At 36.3% G+C, this 11,724-nt stretch overlaps 1 non-coding gene across 1 annotated transcript; it reads right to left on the bottom strand.

The window, feature by feature from the left end:
• Positions 1–7,152: 7,152 nt before the first annotated feature.
• LOC139017108 (small nucleolar RNA SNORA30/SNORA37 family) lies at positions 7,153–7,281 on the bottom strand. The gene has a single exon (XR_011472786.1). It is a non-coding gene; the product is annotated as a small nucleolar RNA SNORA30/SNORA37 family (small nucleolar RNA).
• Between the last annotated feature and the right edge of the window lie 4,443 nt (positions 7,282–11,724).

Genomic DNA, 11,724 nt, shown 5'->3' on the forward strand with positions numbered 1-11,724 from the left:
GGGAAAATAGGGATATCTGTAGTAGTGTCAACAAAAATGATAAAGAAAGAAAAATAGAGGCTATAATAATAGGCAAAGAAGGAGATTACATAATGATAAGGGAATCACTCTAACTATAGGATATCACCCTTGTAAACATGTATGCACCCAACATAGGTCTCCTAAATATATAAAGCAAATATTAATGGACATAAAGAGAGACATTAACAACAATACAGTCAGAGAAGGGGACTTTAACATCCTATTAATATGAATGGGTATAGCTTCCAGAAAGATAATTAACAAGGAGACAGAATCTTCAAATGACACAATTGACCACAAGATTTACTTGATATTTCCAAGGCATTTAACCCCAAAGCATCAGAATGTACATTTTTTCAGTGCACATGGAACATTTTCTAGGATAGACCACATGTGGGGCAATGAAGCAAGTCTAAATAAGTTTAAAGAGGTTGAAATCATATCAAGCATCTATTTTGAACACAATGGTATTAAACTAAAAATCACTTATAAATAATCTGAAAAACACACGAAGACTTAAAGGCTAAATAACATGATACTAAACAATAAGTTGGTAACAATAAAATTAAGGAAGAAGTGAAAGGACACCTTGAGACAAATAAAAGTGAACACATAACAACCCCAAATCTCTGGGGCACAGGGTAAGCATTCCTAACAGGGAAACTTATAGTATTACAGGCCTACCACAAGAAACAATAAAAATCTCAAATAAACAGTCTAATATTACACCTAAAATAAATAGAAAGTGAAGAACACACAAAGCCCGAAGTGAGTAGAAAGGTGGAAATAATAAAGATCAGAAGGAAAATAAACAAAAGAAAGTTTAAAAAATACATAAAAGATAATGAAACCAAGACCTGGTATTTTGAAAAGATAAACAAGATTATTTATCTATTAACCAAACCAATCAAGAAAAAAGAGACAAGACCCAAATAAATAAAATCAGGAATGAAAGAGAAGTAACAACTGACACTATAGAAACACAAAGGATTATAAGAAAATATTATGAATAACTATATGCCAATATTTAGATGACCTGGATAAATTAATAAATTCATAGAATATACAAACTTCTGAGATTAAGGGGGAAAAAAGAAAATCTGAACAGAACCGTTACAACCCACAAAATCATAGAAGTAATAATAATAATAATAATAAACCCAACAAACAAAAGTCCTGAAATAGATGGCTTTACAGGTGAATTTTGCCAAATATTAGAAGAATAACTAACGCAATCCTTCTTAAATTATTTTTAAAAATCAAGAGAAGGAAATATGCCCAAGCTCATTTTACAAGGCCAGCATGTTTTCATTTCTAAAACCATATGAAAACTTTACAAATAAAGATAATTATAGGCCAATATTCCTGATGAGCACAATGCACAAATCCTCAACGAAATATTGGCAAACTGAATCCAGCCATACATTAAAAAGATCCTACACCATGATCAAGTGAGATTTAGTCCCTGTACGCTAGGTTGGTACAATATCTGCAACTCAATTAATATGATAGACCACATAAAAATGAAGAATAAAAAGCACGTAATAATATCAACATATAAAGCATTTGACAAAATTCAACACCAATTTATTATAAAAATTATAAGATAATTGGAAATAGGGGGAGCATACCTTAATAAAATAAAGGTCATATAATAAACCTACAGCTAACATTATACTCAATGGGGAAAACTATAAGCATTTTCCTTCAGATCAGGAACAAGACAAACACGTCCACTTTCAGCACCCTTTTTCAACATAGTGTTGGAAGCCCTCACCACAGTAATAAGACAAGAGAAAGAAATAAAAGGCATACAAATAGGAATAGAATTAGTAAAACTGTCATTATTTTCAGTTTTATGTATCAGTATCAGATAATGTGATACTTTATATAGAGAACCCTAAAGATTCCACCAAAACACTACTAGAACCTATAAGTGAATTCAGTAAAGTACAGGATACAGAATAAATATTCAGAAATTGGTTGAATTTTTATACACCAATAATGAACTATCAAAAAGAGAACCTAAGAAAACAATTCCATTTACAATTGCATCAAACAAATAACATACGTAAAACTAAATACCAAGGAGGTTAAAGACTTGTACTCTGAACATTATAAGACAGTGAAGAAAGAAGTTGAAGAAGATACAAATAAATAAAAGCATCTACAGTGCTAATGATAAAGAAGAATTAACATTGTTAAAATGACCATACTACCCAAAGCAATTTAAAGATTCAATACAATTCCTATCAAAATATCAACGGCATATTTCACAGAACTAGAACAAATATTCCAAAAATTTATATGGATCCTCAAAAGACCCTGAATAGCTATCTTGAGAAAGCAGAACAAAGTGAGAACCATCATTCTAACTGATATAAAGTACACAAGGGTATAGCAATCAAAATAGCATGGCCCTGGCATAGACACATGCATACAGATCAATTGAACAAAATAAAGATCTCATTCCTATATGTTAAATTAATCTTTGACAAAGAAGGCAAGAACATACAAGGGTGAGGACAGTTTATTCAAAAAATGGTGTCAAAAATTGGACAGATACATGCAAGAAAGATGACACTAGACACCTTCTTTCATCATATACAAGAATAAACTCAAAATAGATTAAAGACTTAAGTGTAAGATTCAAAACCATAATACTCCTAGAAGAAAACATAGCCAGTAAAAATCCCTGACAGCTCTCATAGCAATATGTTTTCTGATATATCTTCTTGGGAAAGGGAGACGAAAGGATAAAGAAATAATTGGGACTATATTAAACTATAAAGTGATTGTACAGCAAAGAAAACCATCAACAAAATGAAAAGATCACATACTGAATAGGAGAACACTTGCTAATCATACATCAGTTAAGAGGATAATATCCAAAATTTATAAAGAACTCATACAACTCAACAGCAAGGTAATGAAAAATCCAATTAAAAAATGGGCAGGGGACCTGAAATGACATTTCTCCAAAGAGGACATACAGATGGCCAATAGACATATGAAACATGATCAATGTCACAAATTAGTAGAGAAGTGCAAATTAAAACCACAGTTAGATATAACCTCACATTGTCGGAAAGGCTATCATCAATAAATCAACAAACAAGTGTTTTCAAGGATGTGGAGAAATGGGAATCCTTGTGCACTGTTGGTAGGACCTCAGATTGGTGTAACCACTAAGGAAAACAGTATGAAGATCCTCAAAAATTTTAAAATACAACTCCTTTATGACCCAGTGATTGAACTGGGTATACCATATCCAAAGAAACCCAAAACAGTAATTCAAAAGACTATATGCATCCCTATGTTCTCTGCAGTGTTGTTTAAAATAGGCAGATTTGAAAGTAACCCGAGCCCTAGAAATAGACGATTGGGTAAAGAAATTGTACATATACACGATGGAATATTACTCAACCATTATAAAAATAATGCAATCTTCCCATTTGTGACAGCATGGATGGATCTAGAGGGAATTATGCTCAGTTAAATAACTCAGACAGAGAAAGGCAAATACCATATGATTTCACTTATATGTGGAAGCTAAAGAGCAAAATAAATGAACAAATAAAATAGAAATGGACTCATGCAGTGAACAGACTGATGGTTGCCAGAGGAGAGGGAGGTTGAATGGTTGGGTGAAAAAGGTGAAGGGGTTAAGATCTACTAATTGTTACTCACAATAAGGTCCCGGGGATGTAAAGTACAGCTTCGGGATATAGTCAATAAGATTTTAATAAATATGGATGGCATCAGGAGGGTACTTGAGACACTGGAGGGGGGCACATTGAGGGGTGTTTGATTATCTGGCCACTGTGCTGTACACCCGAAACTACTGCAAAATAATGTTGAGCATCTGTGGCCAGTATAGCTCCATTGGTTGAGCATCATCCCATGCACCAAAAGGCTTCCAGTTTGATTTCTGGTCAGGGCACATGCCCGGATTGTGTGTTCCAATTCCAGTGAGAGTGGGTAAAGGAGACAGCCTATGGATGTTTCTCTCTCACATCAATGTTTCTTTCTTTCTCCCTCTCCCTTCCTCTCTCTATATAAAAAAATCAATAAAAAACATTAAAAAAATAACATTGACCATAGAGTGTAATTGAAAAAGAAAATTTTTAAAAAAACAATAGTGGATTTTGGTGTTGACATTTAATCTGCTGATGTCCAAATTGAGGTAAATAGAAGTTTGGGATTGGGGTGAATTCTGATTTTGTGATTATCTTTAAAGACAAATCTTATTTGCAAAGCGTTAGTGCAAATGTGAGGGGGGGGGTAATGTGGGTATAAGGACACATATGTAATAACTTAATCAATAAAAAATTTTAAAAAAAGCAAATGTGAGGTATATTTTGGCTATATTATTCTGATTTAAATTTACATATATATTTATATTCTTTAAATATTAAGCTATCTTATCCCGATGCCTTAAATATATATATATATATTTCAGTCTGGATCTCATAATTTTTCTTTTTCTGATTAGAAATTTGTTTTAACATCTATGTTGACCTTAGAGATACCTTGCAAATGACATTTTTCTATGTTTCAGCTAAATTTAATCCATTTTTATAAAATTGCAAGTCAATATTATTTCTGGTTATATCACTTAAGTATGCATTCCATTATAAAAACATTCTAAGTAAAACTCTTATACTTTGAACTTGATCTTGCACTCTGTCTTGCTCCACTTTTTAAGAGTATGCTTACCAATCAGTCATCTTCTTCATAAACCTGTTTTTCCTGAGACAATCCAGAAAGACATTCACAGTTATGAAATAATGGCACCTTTGTCAGGGAACGTGGGTTCCCACCTCTTTAATGCACATTTCATAAGCATTTGAGAGGCAGTGGTTTTTAGTTTTATGTTTTCTGCTTTAAAAGAACCAGAAAGTGAAGAAGATTACCTTTGGCAGTTTTGCTCCATGCCATCACTTTGTTGTCATTCTTGGAATAGCTCAAAAGGTTTTATTAGGTAAAGGCCTCTATAAATTCCAGGTGTTGGCCATATGTTCATCATTACATCAATAAGCAGGAAAACGGTTTTATTTTCAAACCTGACTTCCTTTCACAGCCACTCCTGCAGACTTGTGAGTACATAACTGAAAAATCTTTATGTAGCAAACTTACTTTGTGAGCTAAGTTCCAAGCCAAATAACAATAAAACAATCTAATCCTATTTTCCCATTGCTCTACTGTGTCTGTGTAAAGTGTTTTTTTAAAAATAAAATTTAGAAGAAAATATGCAATTTATCCTGTTAGTTGACCTGAGGGCAGTGGAGTTGGAGGAAGTAGAATTCCTGTCTTATTAACTTTATCATTGTATAAGCATAGGTTTGTTCTCTTTTCCAACTATTAATAATTAGTTCAGTTCCAAGAGATTCCATTTTATAGTTCCATCTAGCTTTTTAATTTGTCATGCTAAGGTGTGAGGTGCCAAACCTGATGACAGGAGAGAGTTAGACAGTCATATGACTCTGGACGTCCTGATCTTGTCCCATCCCAACTGTTGTTTTCATTCACCCCCCTCTTTGAGCATTTTGGGAAAAAGAAGGAAACAGAGAAGAAGCAAGGAAGAAAGAACGAGAGAGAGAGAGAGAGAGAGAGAGACCCACAAGTTGATATATAATTGGTTAAAATTGTAGACATAGTTGGGAAGACTGGCAAACATAGATGAATTAACAGATAACTAATAACTTCAATGTTCCATTACATTGGATAATTTTTGTTTTTCCAACTATGAAGATGTACTTGTTTGAAATAAAACTTTTAGTTTTTATTACAAGGCAAGGAAGCCTGTCTGTATATCAACTATATCTTAGACCTCAAATATTTTATATTTAACTAGTAGCAAATTATACACTTGTATTGGAGGCACAAATTTTATTTGAGTTGAAAATCAACTGTCCTTTGAAATGAAATTATGAACTGAATTCTGACATTATGTTTAATGGTTCATTCTTGATGCATATATTAGTTTATTATAGTCCTTTGCCTATGATATATGCACAGTCAAATCTTGATTATATAAACTAATGGGGGAAATTTGAGAATAATGGGACAAATTATTGGAAGCAATGAATAATTCTGAAATGATTCCCTATTTGATGACAACATACTAGTAAGCATAATAATTATCTCCATTTTTGATCTGAAAAGAATCTATAGGATTACTGATGAAAGAGCAAATCTACTTTGTAAAAATATAAATGCCTGCTTTTACCATTTTTAACTCTTGTATACCTTCTTGTTTCCATATCTAGATCCAGAAAGAGTATCACCCCTTGATTAAACACAAATATAAAAATTTTATCTTCCACTAAATCTGATTCATATCTTTCTTAAGAGGTTGTTCTTTATTTTTTTTTCAATTCTTCTCCCTTAACATCTAACAGATCACAGCCAAATAAGATGGGATTCATTCAAGTAAATGATTAAAGAGAACTGGTTATTTGGATGACACTCTTGGTAGGTAAACATGTTTTAACTTTTTAAACATGGATTTTATAGTACTGCTTTATAACTTTCCTTTTGTTTCAGATCTTCTAGTGACAAATCCTATAGTTTTATTCATAATTAATTATTTTATTTGCCCAAGAAATATTGTAAAAGGACATGCCCTTTATTTTTATAGATAAACTCAAATTAGATGTTTTTAAAGTTCACCATGCCTAGTGATCTACATGCATTTTTAACCATTTGATAGACTTGGATTTCCTTGTGAGATTAGAAAATTAAACACAAAGCAGATAGTAATAAATTAAAATCCTTGAGGCCTTCTTTTTTACTATAGGCAATGTTCTTTTATTTCTTTACCTTCTCTGGGATATCCTGATAAGAGCCTGGAGTTTTGCATTTACTCAGTCTCAGGTGTGCAATGTACACCTGTTGTGTTTATTTATTCAGCTAAGCCTACTGAAGGGAGGCAGTGGGTATTATGTCTCTTTTACATACTAAATGCACCCAGTGCCATGGATAACTGCATTGATTAATTCAAGAAGGAAACAATACAAGTAACATTTTTTAATTTTTTCTGTATGTCAAAGGATGAATAGAAAGAGGGCCCAAGGTTAGAGCAACAGGAGAAAGGCACAATGTTGAATACGATGCCACTGAAGAGACTCGTATGTCATTGAGTGACAGCAGCCACTGGCACAGTCCTAGGGCAAAGATTCAATCAAGGGTTTTCTTTCAGCACCAGCTACCAAATCCTGGCCCCACTGCCTGGGGGAGGGCTTGTGAAAGTGCTAGACAAATAACTTTCAAATTCAATACCTTGAAAAGTAGTAATTAAAAAAATGCACTTGCTTGGTCATTTATTTGTTTCTTAGAAAATAAAATTCTCTTATATTAAATACTGTAATGTTATTACCTATTACTTGTTTCATAACTCTTTTTATCTCCTCTCTTTCCTGCTGTTATTGCCATTTAAAAAAATATATGGCATTCTGTCTATTCTACAACTTTCGTCCTCTCAAATTCGTTCTAATTAAGGCCGATTTTCTTCAACTTGATTTCAATAATCACAACTACATTCTTGTTCATGTCATGCACTCTAAGTAACTCCATGCTAAACAGAGTCCACTATAATTGGGAAGGAAATTATTCCCCTTGGTATTCCTTGCACCCAGAGCTAGAATTGACATTTTGCTACACATGGTGACATGGCCTCTCTTCTGGAGAAGAAATAAAATGTATTTCCTACAAATAGGCAACAGGCACCTGACCTGTTGGATCGGGTTACATCAGGTTATGTTGTGTTACGTGATGTGACATGCCCTGAAGTGACCCGAGGCAATGTCATTCTGTGTTACACTGGTGGAGCTGGGCTGCTCTTTATTAAACAACCATGGAAAGGCTTATCCACAGTGGCCACAAATCATTTACATGCCACCTTTGCAAAGAAGTGGAGAAACAGCACTGCCCTGAATTTTTTCCTCCTAAGAGTCATTTAAGGAAACCAGAGAACACGTAAGCTACAGAAGCCACACAGATTCCCATGATTTTTAAAAGTGGAGTTAAAACGCTCAGGTACGCAAGAGATGTGTGTATTTCTGTGACAAGGATCAAACATGGTCAGGGAACAACCTGTACTCTGAATTTAAAATTAGAAATACTTGTAGTAGATTTTAAAATAATTAAGTTTCAGATCAGTTTACCCAATTTTAAGTAAAGTATTACATCTATTCACAATAATCTTTCTGATGATTAAAAGTTTTCTCTTGTCCCGCTGGCATGGCTTCGTGGTTGAGCATCAACCTATGAATCAGGAGGTCACCTTTTGATTCCTGGTCAGGGTACATGTCCAGGTTGTGGGCTCCATCCCCAGTAGAGGGTGTGCGGGAGGCAGCCGATCGATGATTCTCTCTTATCACTGATGTTTCTATCTCTCTCTCCCTCTCCCTTCCTCTCCAAAATCAATAAAAATATATTTGAAAAAAAAAGTTTTCTCTTAAAATTCTACATCATGCAATTTAGAAGCCTCAATTAAAATGAGTGGTAAAAGTATGTCTTATGTGTTACCCTTGGGATGATTTTTATTAAGACAGTGGCTCTCAGATACTATATTAAATTATTACATCATATGATTTATGTAAAAGAAATCCATTGTGCTTGATCAGTTTTTCTAATGATTTCAATAGCATTTTTCTATTGATATATCTTGCATATAATTTGTTTTAATTATCTGCATAAAGAACTGAACAATATTGCATAAATCTATATAATAATTTTGGAGTAATTAGTGGTGCATTGAACAGAATATAACCTTTTGGTTATATGCTGCTGCAAAAGAAATAGGTTAGAGAGGTTTTATGCAAATTAGAAATGCTCTGTGTTGGAAGCCTAATTCTACTTTTTATTGTTAGACAAGTCAATACTGCTTCTTGCTGAAATTGTGTATGAAAGGGATTGGTTTCCATAGATGAAAGGCATAATCTTGACAATGAGGCCACATAAGCTGAGTGGTTGAAGTACTGAAAAAGGATTTCTTTGCTCTAATAGAGGACATCTTATTAGTTTTATTAGTCACCACTGTTTGACCCACTAATATACCGTAAACTGAGTGAGTCACATGCATTGCAAACTAGGATGGAGCAGCACTGTGGCCATTTAGAGTAAATGTAATCTAATATGAAGAACATTTCAAATGCAAAGAATTAAGGGCCATATCTTACCCTTTGGTTTTCTACTTATTCAACAGGAATTACTTGAATATAGGGAATCACACAATACTGTATACAAGTGGTGTATTATAGAATTGTACACTTTGAAACCTATTTTATTAACCAATATCACCCGATAAATTCAATAAATCTTTAAAAATTAAAAATAAAAAAATTTAATATTTAGGTAATTAGAATTCAAAAATATCAAATGTAATGTTCAGCTTCTCTTTGTAATCAACACAACTTATATGTAAGAAGAAATGTAAAACAAAGGGTTATAATATCATATAAATTTATGAGAATAAAAGAACATTAAACAGAAGTTCCAGTATATCTAAATCATGTATATTTACCTTTTGTGTTATTTTTGTTTACAGTTGATCTTGTTTTCCTCTAACTTAATAATGGGCTAGATTAAGAATAATCTACACTAATAAAAGACAAAGATGCTAATTGACCATACTTCACTACGCCCAAGCCACACCCACCAGCCAATCAGAGCAACTATATGCAAATTAACCCAACCAAGATGACGGCCGGCAGCCACAGAGCTGGAGCAAGCAGGAGGCTTGGTTGCCCCGGCGATGGAGGAAGCAAAGCTCCCTGCCTGCTTTGGCTGGCTTTGGCCTCCGGAAAAGGCAAGAAAGTTACAATTATAGAAGACAAATAAATCCCAGATACCTGCTTCCAGCCAGCCTCCACTGGGAGCTTGGATGGCTGGGGGCTTTGACCAGCCTGTAAACAGCCATCAGCCCCTCACCCAGGCGGGCCGGGCACCCCAGCGGGGACCCCCACCCTGAAGGGGCTTTGGCCAGCCTGGAAACAGCCATCAGCCCCTCACCCAGGCTGGCCACAACTTCATGGGGTAAGGTTCCCCACTGGGGGGCTGTGGCCAGCCTGAAAACAGCTATCAGCCCCTCAACCAGGCTGGCCAGGCACCCAGCAGGACCCCCCTCCCTGAAGGGGGTGTGACCAGCCTGAAAATGGCCCTCAGCCCCTCACCCAGACTGGCCAGGCACCCCAGCGGGGACCCCCACCCTGAAGGGGGTGTGGCAAGTCTGAAAACGGCCCTCAGCCCCTCACCCAGGCTGGCCAGGCACCCCAGTGGGACCCCTACCCTGATCCGGGACACCCTTCAGGGCAAACCAGCTGGCCCCCACCCATGCACCAGGCCTCTATCCTATATAATAAAAGGGTAATATGCAAATTGACCCTAACAGCAGAGCAACTGGGAATGACTGGTCACTATGACACACACTGACCACCAGGGGCAGATGCTCAATGCAGGAGCTTCCCCCTGGTGGTCAGTGCGCTCCCACATGGGGGAGCTCTGCTCAGCTACAAGCCAGGCTGATGGCTGTTAGTACAGCAGTGGTGTTGGGAGCTTCTCCTGCCTCCTCAGCAGCGCTAAGGATGTCTGACAGCAGCTAAGGCTTGTTCCCCACTGGCAAGTGGACATTCCCTGAGGGCTGCCGGGCTGCCAGAGGGATGTCTGACTGCCAGCTTAGGTCCAATCCCCCGGAGAGCGGGCCTAAGCCAGCAGATGGTCATTCCCCGAGGGGTCCCAGACTGCCAGAGGGCACAGGCTGGGCTGAGGGACCCTCCTGAGTGTACAAATTTTTGTGCACTGGGCCTCTAGTCTATATAATAAAAGCCTAAGCAACCATTACAGCAGAATGACTGGAATGACTGGTTGTTATGATGTGCACTGACCACCAGGGGGCAGTTGCTCAATGCAGGAGCTGCCCCCTGGTGGTCAATGAGCTCCCACAGGGGGAGTGCCACTCAGCCAGAAACCAGGCTCATGGCTGACAAGTGCAGCTGTCACGGCGGGAGCCTCTCCTTACTCCACGGCAGCACTACCGAGCGGTGGCAGCAAGCACAGTGTGAGTGGAGCAGCGCTCAACACCAATTCAGGCTCCTCCCTGGCCACCTGCTGCTTGGTGCACTGCTACATCCCCTGAGGGGTCCCGAACTGCGAGAGGGTGCAGGCCGGGCTGAGGGACCCCCCCACCAGTGCAAGAATTTTGTGCACTAGGTCTCTAGTTGCTATATGAAACTATATAATATTGCTAGGAAGAAAATTCTAGAAATCATAAATGTAAAAAGAAGAAAGAAAAAACAATTCCAAACTCCTTAATTTGTATCATAGGGTTGCAGAGTGGATAAGGTAGCTGCTCTGAGTCCTACCGATTATCAGGATCTGCTTTTCCAAACTGCTTGCTGCTTATTAAGTTTTTTGGCCACATGTATTTACAATAAATTTATTGACTGCTTAAGTTAATAATTTACGTTGTTTTCAATTAAGAATCCTGACTAAACAATATATTCCTTAGTTTATATCAAGAGTAAATACTTATAAAATATATATATATATAATATATATACCAATAAAATTATTATCTGAATTAAAAGTTAAAGGAAATTTTAAAAAAACAGAAGAATAAAAACCAGTGAAAAAGACTTAAATATAAGGTATCATGTCATTGGAAAATGCTACATTCACTTATTAGCTCATTGATTATAT

Source organism: Myotis yumanensis, unplaced genomic scaffold (assembly GCF_028538775.1).
Source record: "Myotis yumanensis isolate MYYU_CA2020_CCGP unplaced genomic scaffold, mMyoYum1.0.hap1 SCAF_9, whole genome shotgun sequence".
NCBI lineage: Eukaryota > Metazoa > Chordata > Mammalia > Chiroptera > Vespertilionidae > Myotis > Myotis yumanensis.